We start from the raw sequence: 14,541 nt of genomic DNA, 5'->3' as shown, positions 1-14,541 counted from the left end.
CACCCCCCATCAACCCTCAGTTTGTTCTCAGTTTTTAAGAGTCTCTTATGGTTTGGTTCTCTCCCACTCTAACCTCTTTTTTTTTTTTTTCTTCCCCTCCCCCATGTGTTTCTGTTAAGTTTCTCAGGATCCACATAAGAGTGAAAACATATGGTATCTGTCTTTCTCTGTATGGCTCATTTCACTTAGCATCACACTCTCCAGTTCCATCCACGTTGCTACAAAGGGCCATATTTCATTCTTTCTCATTGCCACGTAGTACTCCATTGTGTATATAAACCACAACTTCTTTATCCATTCATCAGTTGATGGACATTTAAGCTCTTTCCATAATTTGGCTATTGTTGAGAGTGCTGCTATAAACATTGGGGTACAAGTGCCCCTATGCATCAGTACTCCTGTGAGAGTACTTTTGAAACACTGATCCTTAATAGTTTCTTTACTTCACATTAAAATACATATGTAGGGGGTGCCTGGGTGGCTCAGTTGGTTGAGCGTCTGACTTCAGCTCAGGTCATGATCTCAGGGTTCATGAGTTCGAGCCCCACATCGGGCTCTGTGCTAACAAACAGCTCAGAGCCTGGAGCCTGCTTCGGATTCTGTGTCTCCCTTTCTTTCTCTCCCCTCCGCTGCTCATGCTCTGTCTCTCTCTGTCTCTCAAAAATAAATAAATGTTAAAAAAAATACATAGGTAGGGGTGCCTGTGTGGCTCAGTCGGTTGAGCATCTGACTCTTGATCTCAGCTCAGGTCATGATCTCATGCTTCATGAGCTTAAGCCCCGCATTAGGCTCCTCACTGACAGCACAGATCCTGCTTGTGATGCTCTCTCCCTCTTTCTTTGCCCCTCCCCCACTCGTTCTCTCCCTCCCTCCCTCCCTCTCTCTCTCAAATAAATATACCTAAAAAAATAAAAATAAGTAAAATACATGTAAATGTAGCAGCACCTGCGTGGTGACTGACTCGGTTTCAGCACAGGTCATGATCTTGTGGGATAGTGAGTTTGAGCCCTGCATCAGGTTCTGCACTGAGAGTGGGGAGCCTGTCAGTGGGGAGCCTGGTTGGGATTCTCTCTCTCTCTCCCTCTCTCTCTGCCCCTCCCCTGCTTGCGCTCTCTTTCTAAATAAATAAATAAGTAAAATAAATAAATTTAAAAATACATATGCAGGGGCGCCTGGGTGACTCAGTTGGTTAAGAGTCTGACTTTGGCTCAGGTCATGATCTCACGGTTCATGAGTTCAAGCTCGGCATCCGCCTCTGTACTGACAGCTCAGAGGCTGGAGCCTGCTTTGGATTCTGTGTCTCCCTCCCTCTCTGCCCCTCCCTGGCTTTGTGCTCTGTCTCTCTTTCTCTCAAAAATAAATAAACATTAAAAAATACATATGCAAATGTGTATTGTATATGTGTGTGTTATATATGTGTACATATATATGTACATACATACACACAACTTTGTACGTAGTTATACAGTCTCCACTCTGGAGTGCTTGTTTATCATCCTGATATCAAATATATGGCTAGTGTCTAGCCATATATATAGTGTTTTATTATTCATTTTTGTGTTAAGAATCTAGCACTCAGGAGTGTGTAATAAAGTATTTACTTTGGGAAACTTTTTTACCTTCCAATTCCTAGTTCTAATGAACTACTGAACTGGCTGCTTCTCATATAGCCACAGTGATGACACTCCTGAGAATGTGGGCATCCAGGAACTCTTGAATGCCCTCACCAAAGATGCTGGATCCAGCGTTATGGAAGGAAAGCCAATCCTCTGAATGCCGTTTTAGATCCTCCTTGGCTGGCTTCTTGTGATTGTCCCCTAGTTTACTCTCTAATATTGCATTTATCAGTTGCATATTACACTGTAACTATCATCATTTGCCCTTCGAATCATTTTTTTATCTTAAAAAAGCTAATATACCAACCCAATCAGAACATCTAGGAGCAAACATTTGAAGAGTGTTCTAACATCTTACAAACTGAATCATTATAGCTTTTTCTTATTGCTATAGCACATTAATATTTAATTTAATAGAATAATATACTTACTGGTCAAATGCTTTCCCCTTCTCCCCTTTCCACCAACTCCTGTACCTCAGTTTTGCAAAGGGTTGCTCCATTATATATAATTTGTGGTTTTGCTTACCAGCTTTTTCACTTTTTTTAAATTAACATTTATTTTTTTGAGAGTCAGAGGGAGACAGAGCATGAGCAGGGGAGGTACAGAGAGAGGGAGACACAGAATTGGAAGCAGGTTCCAGGCACTGAGCTGTCAGCACAGAGCCAGATGCGGGGCTCGAACCCACAAACCGTGAGATCATGACCTGAGCCGAAGTCAGTTGCCCAACCTACTGAGCCACCCAGGGGCCCCTCCAGCTTTTTCACTTTAACAACCTGAAAAGATGACATATTCACAAATAATAATACATATTTGCTTCGTTAAAAATTTTTTTTTAATGTTTATTGATTTTTGAGAGAGAGCGTGAGCAGGGGAGGGTCAGAGAGGGAGGGAGACACAGAATCCCAAAACAGGTTCCATGCTCTGAGCGGTCAGCACAGAGCATGATGTGGGGCTCAAACTCATAAACCTAAGATCATGACCTGAGCCGAAGTCGGACGTTTAACCAGTTGAGCCACCCAGGTGCCCCCCGTATTTTCTTCTTTTAACATACATTTTTCATGACGTGCCTTCAAAACCCTTTTATAACGCACTGTATAAATAAATTCAGTGAATGACCATAAGCCTCTAAGTGTCTAGGTGGGGAGGGCAAAGGTACTTCAAGGGATCACTGAGTAAAGACAGTGAGGAGAGGTGAGGAGCTAATGAGAGTGCAATGCTGGTAGAAGTGGGTTCAGTTTTCCAGGCTAGAAAGGCAAAAGAGGCATGACCCTCATTCAAATGCTACTGCTTTGATAAAGAACACCATTGATGTGTATTGGAGGCAGTCTGAAGGCAATATCTCTGTACTGACAACTCTTACTGAAATTCAAATTTTAAGTTTTTCAAAATTGGTAGAACTGAGGAAAATTTGAATGGGACACCTACCAGTGGCATTGAGCTTTGTCTTAGCCAGCCATCTTTTGAGGCTTTAGAGTGTGAACTTCAGGAGGTACTGTGTCTTACTCTGACTTTTGCATCAAGTCACAGTGCTTTAGAGAGAACTAGAGAGCAATCCACAAATCTGTTCCTTTGATATTTTTAGTACATTCAAGCATAACATAAAGAATGTGGCTATGCATTAAATTGTAGAATTTGAAGCTAGAAAGGGTACTAGAAATGACTTGTTACAACATGTCATTTTGTACTTTTATTTTACTAGTGGAGAAGATAAGACCCAAGAGGGCAAGCATCTTATTGGTGGTCCACAGGGATTCAGAGCTCAAGTCAGGCACAAAGGACTTGTCTTTTGTCACCCAGGGTGCTTGCAAACAACCTAGCTCTTCATGCACTGAGCACCCTCTCCCCATCCCTCCCCAACCCCAATTCTCTACTCATTTTAAGACATAAAGTGAATCTTTCCATTCTGCACCAGATTTTTAGCCCATTGAGCATAACATGCAGACTCCTTCCCTGACCTGATCATCTGGCACCTGCCTCCCTCCACCCCTCCTCTTCCACTTTCTCCCTCCTAGCTCATCTCGCCCCAGCCACACTGCCTTCCTGCTGTTCCTCAAACATGGAAAGCTCATTTTCTCACTTTCTATTGCCCTTGCTTATAGTGTTCTTTCTCCCCAAATCTTTTCCTGGCTTCTCTTTCTAATCGTGTATGCCTTGGAAGAAGTATCACCCTCTTTGGGAGAAGTAGTCCTGTTTCCCCCCGTTTCCCTCTTATTTTGCTTTATTTTTGGCTAGGTGACATTTGTTCATTGCCAAATTCCTGCACAGGAATGCAAGCTCCATGCAGGCAGAGACTTTGTCTTGTTCACCCCAGACTCTCAAATGTGCCGAACAGCGTCTGGCACGTAGCAGATGCTCAGTGAATATTCGTTGAATGAACACAGGGGCAGGAGACCAAATGCTGGTGGATTGCATTGACTGGAGTTTGGTAGGTGAGCATTTCGGGCCTCTTTGTGTTCCATCATCCTTAACTGCAAAGGAAGTTTGCGGCTCACAGGTCTGTGGGGAGATCACACAAATGGTGAGGGGATAGATGCATGTTTGTGGTTGTTATTGGTTGATCTGTACTCCTGAGGCACCAGGAAAGGCCAGGCCCTCTCGGGTGATGCTACCTTTGATGTCTTCCCTCTGCAGAGACATGCCTTGCTCAGTGGGGGAAGAGGAGTGGACCACTGCCCCGGTTCCCCAGACCATCACGAAACTCTTCCAAAGTGGGAACTGGACGATGGAGAACCCCTCACCCGCCTGCCAGTGTAGCAGCGACAAAATCAAGAAGATGCTGCCTGTGTGTCCCCTGGGGGCAGGGGGGCTGCCTCCTCCACAAGTGAGTCAGTCTCAGTGTGACTGAGCAGATGGCGGTGCGGGGTGGGCTGGGGCGCTTCCGTTAGGAAGAAGGAATGGATGACCAGTCATGCAGGGGGTTGTCTTTCAGTCTTGATCTTAATTCTGTGGGGACAACAAGCATGTGAGTTTTGAAGGGAAGAAGCTGGTCCATAAGTTTCTAACTTAGCTTAGCTTGTTTCTCTAGTTTGAAAAAAGTCAGCCTAGCTTACTTACCTGTTCGAGTTAAAACCAGAACCCAACACTCGGGATCAGTGGGCTGTGGAAGACACACTCTGGCTTCTCCCGCTGAGGTAGTGTTGACAGAACATGTAGCATGACAGGCCTGGCTTCATCCCTGGTTCTGCCACAGATGAGCTGGTGACCTGGGACAGGCCCCTCAGTGCCTGGACCTGTTTCCCCACCTCTGAATTAGGGAGGCTGGCCCATGAAGCTTCTGCGGGTCTTAAAATTCTGACATTCTCTGAGACTGTGAGTGTGGGGAGCAGTCCTGAGCCTTTTTTCTGAGAACAATTTCAGGAAGAGGCTTGTTTGTGATCTCCCTCTGCTGCTGGATCAGTATCTAGGTTGCAGGGTGAGGACAACTGATTTCAAATGGGTGTGAGAACTTAAAGGTATCCTGGTTACTTCTCCCTAAAATAACAGCTGATCTATTTATTCATCAGTATACCTCCAGTGAACAAGAGAATTCACTGGGCATAGAGTCAATGATACTGCTCCCCTAAATACCTTTGTGACTATAAAGAATCATATTCTACTGTCTATTGTTTAGCAGTTCAGAATAATTTCCTGGGAACATGTTAGCTTGGCAGAAGGGAATGGCCAATGCTGAGGGCAGAATGGACTAGGCCTTGGTGTTTGGATGATGGCAGTGCCTGGGCCCTATGGGGAGAGTCTGGCCACACTGTGATCTATTTGAGGGACACGTGTCATTGTTATTCATTTTATTTTTTGTCCCAGTTGTGGTCCATAAAGACACACGTGCTTTGTTTACTTTAAATTTCTAGTTCACTCATGTTATTAAATAAGGCAGTCTTTAAATTTGTTTAATTCAAATATGATTCTCATACCCTAGTTACACTTTTCTCCAAAATCAGATTCCCAGAATGTCATATGGACCCCAGAATAGTTTTTTAGTTTTCACCTTTACATGGACCCAAGGATTGAAGAAATGGTTAAAACCACCTATTTCCTTGTTTTTCAACCCATTTGTCCTCTGAGTTTTGAAGGAATAAGTGGAACTTGAGAAGAAAAGGAAGAATCCTTGAAGTTCATTTTCATTCATCTCCGGGAAAACGAGATACCTTACATAACTGCCTCAAACCTATGTCACTGCTTCTCACTTTCCCTCTTTTGCCTGTTTCCCAAGATCCAGTACCCACAGAACTCAAAGCAGTGCAGAATGGGACCCCTAAAGTAGCCTCCATGCTAGGAAGGAGCCATGGCTGGTCTGTTAGCCCTCCCTAACCTGCTCTGGTCAGTGTCCCTCACTCTTCTGTGAGAAAAGAGTTTAAGAATTCTCTGTGCTTGCACCAATGGGTTGACAGGGCTTAGGGTGGAAAGCAGCCAGAGGGCGAAAGTGCCCAAGATTAGTTGTTAAGTAAAACAAGGCTTAGGGTGGAAAGGGTCTGAGAACGGTTAGGTGGAAAGCCACTACAGGGCGGAAGCACCCAAGGTTAGCTGGTGAAAAGGGTGCCTTGTCAGCTTTGAGGCAGCATGCTCCAGCAATCTTAAACTTTGGAGATAAGAGCTACTTGGCTGTATCTTCCACAGAGAAACACTGTCCATCTGCTGTCTGGCGCCATTATCTCATCATGCTTTAATCTCAACTTCTAACGTCACTTGCCCCCCAAACCCTTTGCGTCTTACGCACACAAGTTAATGGCACACAAGTTAATTGTTTACTTTTGCATGTACACCATGTATGTAAAACCTTGACAGCTCAATAAATACAGAGATGAAACCCCTGTTTGGGGCTCTTGTTCTCCCGGAAATTGGCTTCTCTTGTATTCAATTCTGTGTCCACTCTCTTGCTGGACAAGCAAGAACTCCAGACTCAAAGTCTGCTACACTGTTCCTTTTGAATCCCCATCTGCTTGCCTTGAGACCCAAATTCAGGCCTGAGTCACCAAGGTTAGAGGAGCATCTGTGAGATAAATAGCCATTTTTTGCTCAATATCTTAGATATCAGCCTATAATCAGGTCAAGGTCCCTTCCCTTTCCCACTGTAGTTTCTGTTAGCCTCCATGGGCAGGGACCATAGAGTCAAAAGATTGCCAGAATCTATTAGGGTTGGCTGGGATGTAACTTTCACAAAGTCTAAATTTGAATTTCTTTTGAAGAGGAAATATCTAAATATTTAAATAAATATCTAATACCACATGTACATACTCATGTGGTATCTGCTGCTGAGTATTGTGTTTCACACTGTCTGTATTTTAATGTCAAGTTGTTGTTTAGGTATGGTGGGTTTTCCCTGGGTGCCAGTATTCTCAATCACCTCCTGTAAGTCAAAGGATTCCATTAAGCAACTGAAGAAACACCTGAAGCTGGCCAAGGTACTTTATTCATCCCAAGATTTTTCAGAAAAGTGGGCCCAGAGTTGCAGGTACTTGGGCGTTATTGGTAGGTCAGTCAGGTCACCTAGCAGCTTCTTGTTTAAGACTTTTGCATACAAAACCATCACTGGTATTTAGTGATCTTGCACCAGCCAAGAATGAGCTACTCAGTGTATATTTAATACTCGAAAGTGTAGATCCTATATATGGAGTATAGCAATTATTCTTTCTCTTTTCTCCTACAGGGTATCAATATAGGTCATTAGGAATTTTATACAAGACCCTGTATCATGGACTTATAGGACCATTCTTAGAATCTTAGAATTTCTTTTCTTTTTTGTTTTTAGAATTTCTGTATCTATTAGATTGATATGCTATACACTGTTGCTTTTACACTTATTTACAGCTGGATTAATTTAACTTATTTGAGTAGTTTCACACTAATATTTTCTCTACTTTCTAAGTTTTCAAGCCACATACCTTTGCTCTTATAAAGTCAAGAACAGTGGACAAAAGCTAATGCCATTAGGCCAGTCTCAGACCTCTTTCAGTAGTTTCATTATGGTACTAGACTCTTTTTGTTAAAAAAATTTTTTAATGTTTTGTTTAAATTTGAGAGAGAGAGAAACAGAGTATGAATGGGGAAGGGGCAGAGAGAGAGGGAGACACAGAATTCGAAGCAGGCTCCAGGCTCTGAGCTGTCAGCACAGAGCCTGATGTGGGGCTTGAACCCACTAACCGTGAGATCATGACCTGAGCCAAAGTTGGACACTTAACCAACTGAGCCACTCAGGCGCCCCAGTACTAGACTGTTTTTAACTTAGTGACATGTTTTGCATTTGTTTTTCAGATTTTTGACTTGAAAACAATCATGCTTAAACTCTGAATAAAATAAATACATTTTATTTATTGAAGAGATGTTTTCCCTTGGGCTATTCATCAGATGTGTGTGTGTGTGTGTGTGTGTCCTCCTTAATTGTGTCTTCAACTGCATCATTGACTCCTCAGATCCTCACTGACTTTCTCTTTCCAGGAAGAGCATGTCAGCGGACATTCTTGTGTCCATCTGTGTTGTCTTTGAAATGTTCTTCATCTCAGCCAGTTTTGTTGTGTTCCTGATCCAGGAGCAGATCAGTAAAGGGAAACTCCTGCAGTTCATTAGCAGATTGTAACCTGTCACATGTACTGGCTCTCCAATTCTGCATGGGATATGGTAAGAACACCTGTCTGCTGCTGCTTTCTAAATCTCCATCACGGCTATGGATTGGATGAAAAAGCCTTTGTCTTTTCTAAAAGTGTTCTGGCTAATCTAAAGATGAATGAAAAAGGGAAAGGCAGAAGCAGTTGTATATTTTCATGACACAGAGCTGATCTCCTGCCACAGAGAATATCTGTCTACATTGACTACAACTAACATTACTATCACCTAATTTCCTAGACTTTTCAAGGAAACATTGAGGTAGAAGACTCTTAGTTAAAACTCAAAACCAATGCCTCTGACTTCTGATAGGTTTTAACCTCCAGAGTTAGGGTGTTCTTTGCCTTGCTAGGAAACTTATTTGTCCTTTGAATCCTTGAGGACCAGATAAATGAGAGGTGAGTATGCTTCCTGCTTTTCCATTTTCCCTCAGACAGCTAATAATTTACTGTGTTGTATTTGCAATATGTGTTAGAAACATAAATTCATATAGCTGTAAATATAGACAACCAGGAGAGCTTGGAAGTACCAAATCTAGTTTGAGAAGGCTGAAATACTCAAGTAAAATAAAAATGAACATTGTAAGAAAACCCTAGTATATCTAAGACAGTACTGAAGAAATTCTCCTTGTAGAGCTATTAGCATGCTATTTATTTGAGGTAAGTTAACATTTAAGTATATTTATTACTGTCTCATTACCTTATAGCAACACAGTAGCTCCAGATCAGAGGATAAAAATATAAAACACAATAAAAAACGATCAGAATGTACCTGTAGGCATTTATTAGGGCAAACATTTCCATAACCATAAATATCTCATTATCACAAATAGATGTCCCAAGTATCTTTGTTAAATTGTGATTCAAAATGAAGTAAAAGTTAGTAAAATAAATTGTAAATGAAGACATTTTCAGCATATAAACCAATAAGTCTTTAAAAATTTTTCATATGAGGACCTATTAACATTATTTTCCACATATGTAATTAATTATTAATGTAAAAGAAAATGAACAGAGATGATAATATACTTTTCCATAATAAACAGGTTTAATACTTTTATGAATCCCATTTGGTATTACAAAATAAGTTTTACCGGACAAAAACTTTTAAAATCTCAGAAAAATAGACATGAAAAGGTTGATAATATATATAATAACTTAAAAATATCATAGGCATGGAAATGTAACATAATCATTTCAATATAAGGAAATGCTATAAAAGTAGAGGGCTGTAAACATAGAGAACAAGAGATATTCTGAAATAAATGAAAAATCAAGATCTTGAAGGAATGACAACTATTTTTAATATATGACAGATACTGAAATGCCAAACGGAAAATGAACAGAACTATTTCCTCAAGAGGTCATGACAATGGACAGAGCAGCTTTTAAAAATGCAGAGGGCACAGCAAATTAACTTACCACCTCCTTCAAATAAAAATGAAAATCTCTTGGGAGAATTTAAGCACCATTAGCAGACACAACTTATAGCAGTTAATGCAATGCTTTGTATTTCAGAGGAAAATTATTTCAATGGGGAAAATGACGTAGGAATCAGAAGCATATTTTGCTGAGACTCAAGGAAGTTAACACTTTCCCGAACTGGAAAAAAAACATTTCATAATGTTGGAAAGTTATAAAGTTAAAAAGTGAATCAAATTTGTTGTACAAATAATTCATGCCTAGTGAAATAGCTTACCAGCTGCCACAACTCTGGGATCCTCATGAGACTGATGTCTCCCAGCTGCACGACTGTCTGCACTCTCATTCCACCAAAGAACATGAACTGCAGAAATAACCAAAAATAGATTCTAAAGACTATAGTATTACTACAACAAATACAGAGAAATTAATCAGAAACATTAAGTCTTATTCTTTAAATCAAAATAGTAAATATCACAAAGGTAAAACTGAGTATGTTAGTGATAAGATTTCAGAGGGGTCAGAGATTTGGGAGGTAAATTTATAAATTAATCAAACTGTTTTTATAGATGAAGAAACAGATGGTTGGAGAGAAAAAGTTAGTAAAACCACTAAAGACACAATTAAGTCTAGAACCAAGCCTGTGACTTCCTAATATATTTTAGTTTATTAAAAAAAGCAAGATTATATAAGAATTATATTTACTACTGGAAATTTGGATGATACAAAGAAGAAAATTAAAAGTAGCATAATTTGAACCACCTGGAGAGAAACTCTATTGCTATTTAGTGCATTTCCTTTAAACAAATGAATAAAATAAAAAATGCATATTTTCCATGGCAGTAATCTTAATTTTTAATGGCTATGTGAATTCCTCCTTATAGATATAACAACTTTTTATCCAAACTTCTTATTATTGACCAATTAGATTAATTCCAATATTTCAATTTTTTGAATTATGGAATGTTTTTGTGCATAATGTTTTACAAATTTTTAATAACTATAATATAAGACATGTTAGCTCTATAGGAAAATATGGATAAAAAGAGAAAAGAGTAATCATTTCTATACCACCTAGGGAAAAAACCCACTTTTTTGCTGTATCTCTTTCCATATTTATGTATATATGTATCTATTTTTATGAATATATATTATACACACATAAACATATAAATTTATGGTTATATAAATACATGATGAAATGATGTACTTTTTCTATATTATATGTGTATTACATAAAAAATGTTTTTTTATTGTAAATAATACTGATACAAACATCATTAGAGTAGCATCTACATGTATATCTGTAATGATAATGCTGATGACAACTCATACCAATATTTATTTAGTGTTTACTATGTGCTAGACCTGGTTTTAAGCATTTTGCGTGTATTAACTCATTCAGTCTTCACAATAATTTTATATAGTAGATTACTATTGTCATCACTTTATGGATGAGGAAACTAAAGCACAATGAGGTTAAGTAACTTACCTAGGGTCACAAAGTTATAAGTGGTGAAGCTGGGATTCAAACCCAGGCAGTCTGGATCTGATTATTTTCTTAATATAAACTCCTAAAATTTAAATTGAGAGAACCAAAGAGTATATCTTATACATACACACTCATAAATATACAGTGTATATATTATACACTGTCCTCCAGAAATGAAGTACTGATTTATACTCAGCATATTACTATTCTCCTAGTACACTAAGAATAAATTTAAGATTAAAAAGTGTGTGTGCACACATATTTTCATTATTTTTTTCTTATAAAAGTGATACATGTCCATTATAGTAAATTAGAGACTTAAAAGACCTTTAATCTCATCATTTAAATATGACTATATATTTTATGTCCTTTCAAATTCCCTTCTTGTATAACTAAACACACCTACATATCCATGCATATTTCCTTAACATTGGCAAAAACAATTTAAAAAATTAAGGTTTTTTGCCCAAGGCAGCCCCAACTTGCCTCTTAACACCGGAACCAAACCCTGCCCACAATAGGCAAAGAGAGCCATTTCAGACAACTGGACTAAAGGCAGATGTGGCTCAGCCACAACAGTAAGGTGCATGCAACACATACAGAAGATACCCTTGAAGGGAAATTGCACTGCAGGGCACTACAGGACCTCTTCTTCATAAGGCCACTACTTGCAAAAGCAGGAGATGTAGCTTACTTTTCTAACACACAGAAACAGACACAGAGAGTTAGACAAAATGAAGGCATATTAGAATATGTCTCAAATGAAAGAAGAGGACAAACTCACAGCAAGAGAGCTAAATGAAACAGATAAGCAATATGCCTGATAGAGACTTTAAAGTAATCATAAATATACTCACTGGACTTGAGAAAAGAGTAGAGGATCTCCGTGAAACCCTCAAAAAAGAGAAAATATAAAAAAGAACCAGTGAGAGATGAAGAACTCAATAAGTGAGATGAAAAATACACTAGAGGGAATAAATAGTAGATTAGAGGAAGCAGAAGAATGGATCAGTGATCTAAAAGACAGTAATGAAAAGCAATCAAGCTAAACAGGAGAAAGAAAAAAGATTAACAAAAATGCGAGAATAGGTTAAGGGAACTCAGCAATACCATAACGTGTAATAACATTAACATTATAGGGATCCCAGAAGAAGAGAGATAAAAGGGGTAACAAATTTATTTGAAGAACTAATAGCTGAAAACTTCCTAAATCTGGAGAGGGAAACAAATCTAGAGTCCTAACGCACAGAGACCCCCCAATAATATCAACCCAAGGAGGTCCACACCAAGACACACAGTAATTAAAATGGCAAAAAAGTACTGATAAAGAGAAAAATGTAAAAGCATCAAAAGAAAAGAAAATAGTTACATATGAGAGAAACTCCATAAGGCTACCAGCTGATTTTTCAGCAGAAACTTTGCAGGCTAGAAAGGAGTGGCATGATATATTCAAAGTGCTGAAAGGAAAAAAACTGAAACCAAGAATACTCTATGCAGCAAGGCCATCATTCAGAATAGGAGAGATAAAGTTTCTCAGATAAACAAAAGTTAAAGGAGTTCATCACCACTAAACCAGGCTTACAAGAAATATTAAAGGGGATTCTTTAAGTGGAAAAGAAAAGCCAAAAGCAGGAGTAAGAAAATGAGGAAAGGAAAAAATTTCACAGGTGCATATAAACATAATAAAAGATTAATCACTTATAAAACAGTACGGAGGTTAAAACACAAAGCAGTAAAATCAAGTATATCTATAAAAATCAGTCAAGAGATTAATAAAGGGATATAAAGTATGACATCATATACCTAAAACATAGAGGGGAGGGGAGTAAAAATTTAGTGTTTTTAGAATGGGTTCAAACTTAAGGGACCATCACCTTAATATAGACTGTTATATGCATAAATGTACATATAAACCTAATGGTGAACACAAATAAAAAAACTGGTAATAGATATGCAAAAAATATACAGAAAGGAATCCAGGTATATTACTAAAGAAAGCCATCAAACCACAAAAGAAGACAGCAAGAGAAGAAAGGGACAGAGAATAACACCACAGAACAAGTAACAAAATGGCAGTAAGTATAGACCTGTCAGTAATTACTTTGAATGTAAATGGACAAAATGCTCCAATCAGGGTAACTGAATGGATAAAAGGGGAAGATATTTATATGCTGTCTACAGAGATTCATTTCAGACCAAAAGACACATGCAGATTGAAAGTGAAGGGATGGGAAAACATTTATAATGCAGATGAAAAGAAAACTGGGATAGCAATACTTGTAGCAGGCAACACTGGAAGACATAAAGAAGAACATAATCATAAAGGGAACAATCCAACAAGAAGATATAAAACTTGTAAATACTTATGCAAATTACATGGGATTACCCAAATACATAAAGCAGCTATTAACAAACATAAAGGAAATAATCAGTAGTAATTCAATAATAGTAAAGGACTTTAACACCCCACTTACATCAACAGATCACCCAAAGAGAAAATCAACATGTTAACAGTGGCTTTGAATGACACATTGGACCAGATTAACAGATACATTCAGAACGCCCCATCCTAAAAACAGTGGGATACACATTCTTTCAAGTGCATACGAAACATTCTCTGGAAGAGATCATACGTTAGGCCACAAAAGAAGTCTCAACAAATTAAAAAAAAAAATACTGAAGTCATACCACGCATCTTTCCCAACCACAACACTAAGAAACGAGAAATCACAAGAAAAAATATGTAAAGACCACAAACACATGGAGGTTAAATAACATGCTACCAAACAATGAATGGGTCAACCAAGAAATCAAAGTGGAAATAAAAAAATACATGGAGGCAAATGAAGATGAAAACACAACAGTCCAAAATCTTTGGGATGTAGCAAAAGCTATTCTAGGAAGGAAGTTTATAGTAATACAGGTCTACTCAAGAAGCAAGGAAAATGTCAAACTCCTGAACCTTACACCTAAAAGAGCTAGAAGAAAAAGAAGAAACAAAACCCCCAAACAGTAGACGTAAATACTAAAAATTAGAGCAGAAATAAATGAAATAGAACCACAAAAACAATAGAACCGATCAATGAAACCCAGAGCTAGTTCTTTGAAGAGAACAACAAATTTGATAAACTTTTACCCAGACTGTTCAAAAACAGAGAGAGAGAGAGAGAGAGAGAGAGGATCAAATAAACAAAATCAGAAATGAAAGGGGAGAAATAACCACCAAAAACACAGAAATAGAAAGGGTTAGTCAGAAAATATTATGAGAAATTATATGCTAACAAACTGGGCAACCTAGAAGAAATGGATAAGTTCCTAGACACATTAAGACTTCCCAAAATCGATCAACGTGATACATCACATTAACAAAAAAAAAAGAGAAGAACCATATGATCCTGTCAATCGATGCAGAAAA

The 14,541-nt window shown here is 38.5% G+C and overlaps 1 protein-coding gene and 1 long non-coding RNA gene across 5 annotated transcripts in view; one reads left to right on the top strand and one right to left on the bottom strand.

Moving 5' to 3' along the window:
* LOC125926342 (olfactory receptor 13C9) overlaps positions 1-14,541 on the top strand; it is a 229,643-nt gene that overhangs the window by 13,619 nt on the left and 201,483 nt on the right. The gene's annotated exons all lie outside the window — the stretch shown is intronic.
* Positions 9,494-13,044, bottom strand: LOC125926422 (uncharacterized). Of its 2 annotated transcripts, XR_007459097.1 has the most exons (3): positions 11,127-13,044; positions 9,912-9,998; positions 9,494-9,814 (listed from the first exon to the last, which is right to left on the bottom strand). It is a non-coding gene; the product is annotated as an uncharacterized LOC125926422 (long non-coding RNA). The 2 variants fall into 2 exon arrangements; XR_007459096.1 differs by lacking the exon at positions 11,127-13,044 and having other exon boundaries at positions 9,912-10,288.

Source organism: Panthera uncia, chromosome D4 (assembly GCF_023721935.1).
Source record: "Panthera uncia isolate 11264 chromosome D4, Puncia_PCG_1.0, whole genome shotgun sequence".
NCBI lineage: Eukaryota > Metazoa > Chordata > Mammalia > Carnivora > Felidae > Panthera > Panthera uncia.
Note: the sequence above shows the minus strand (reverse complement) of the source record. Positions and strands in the feature narration are given on the sequence as shown.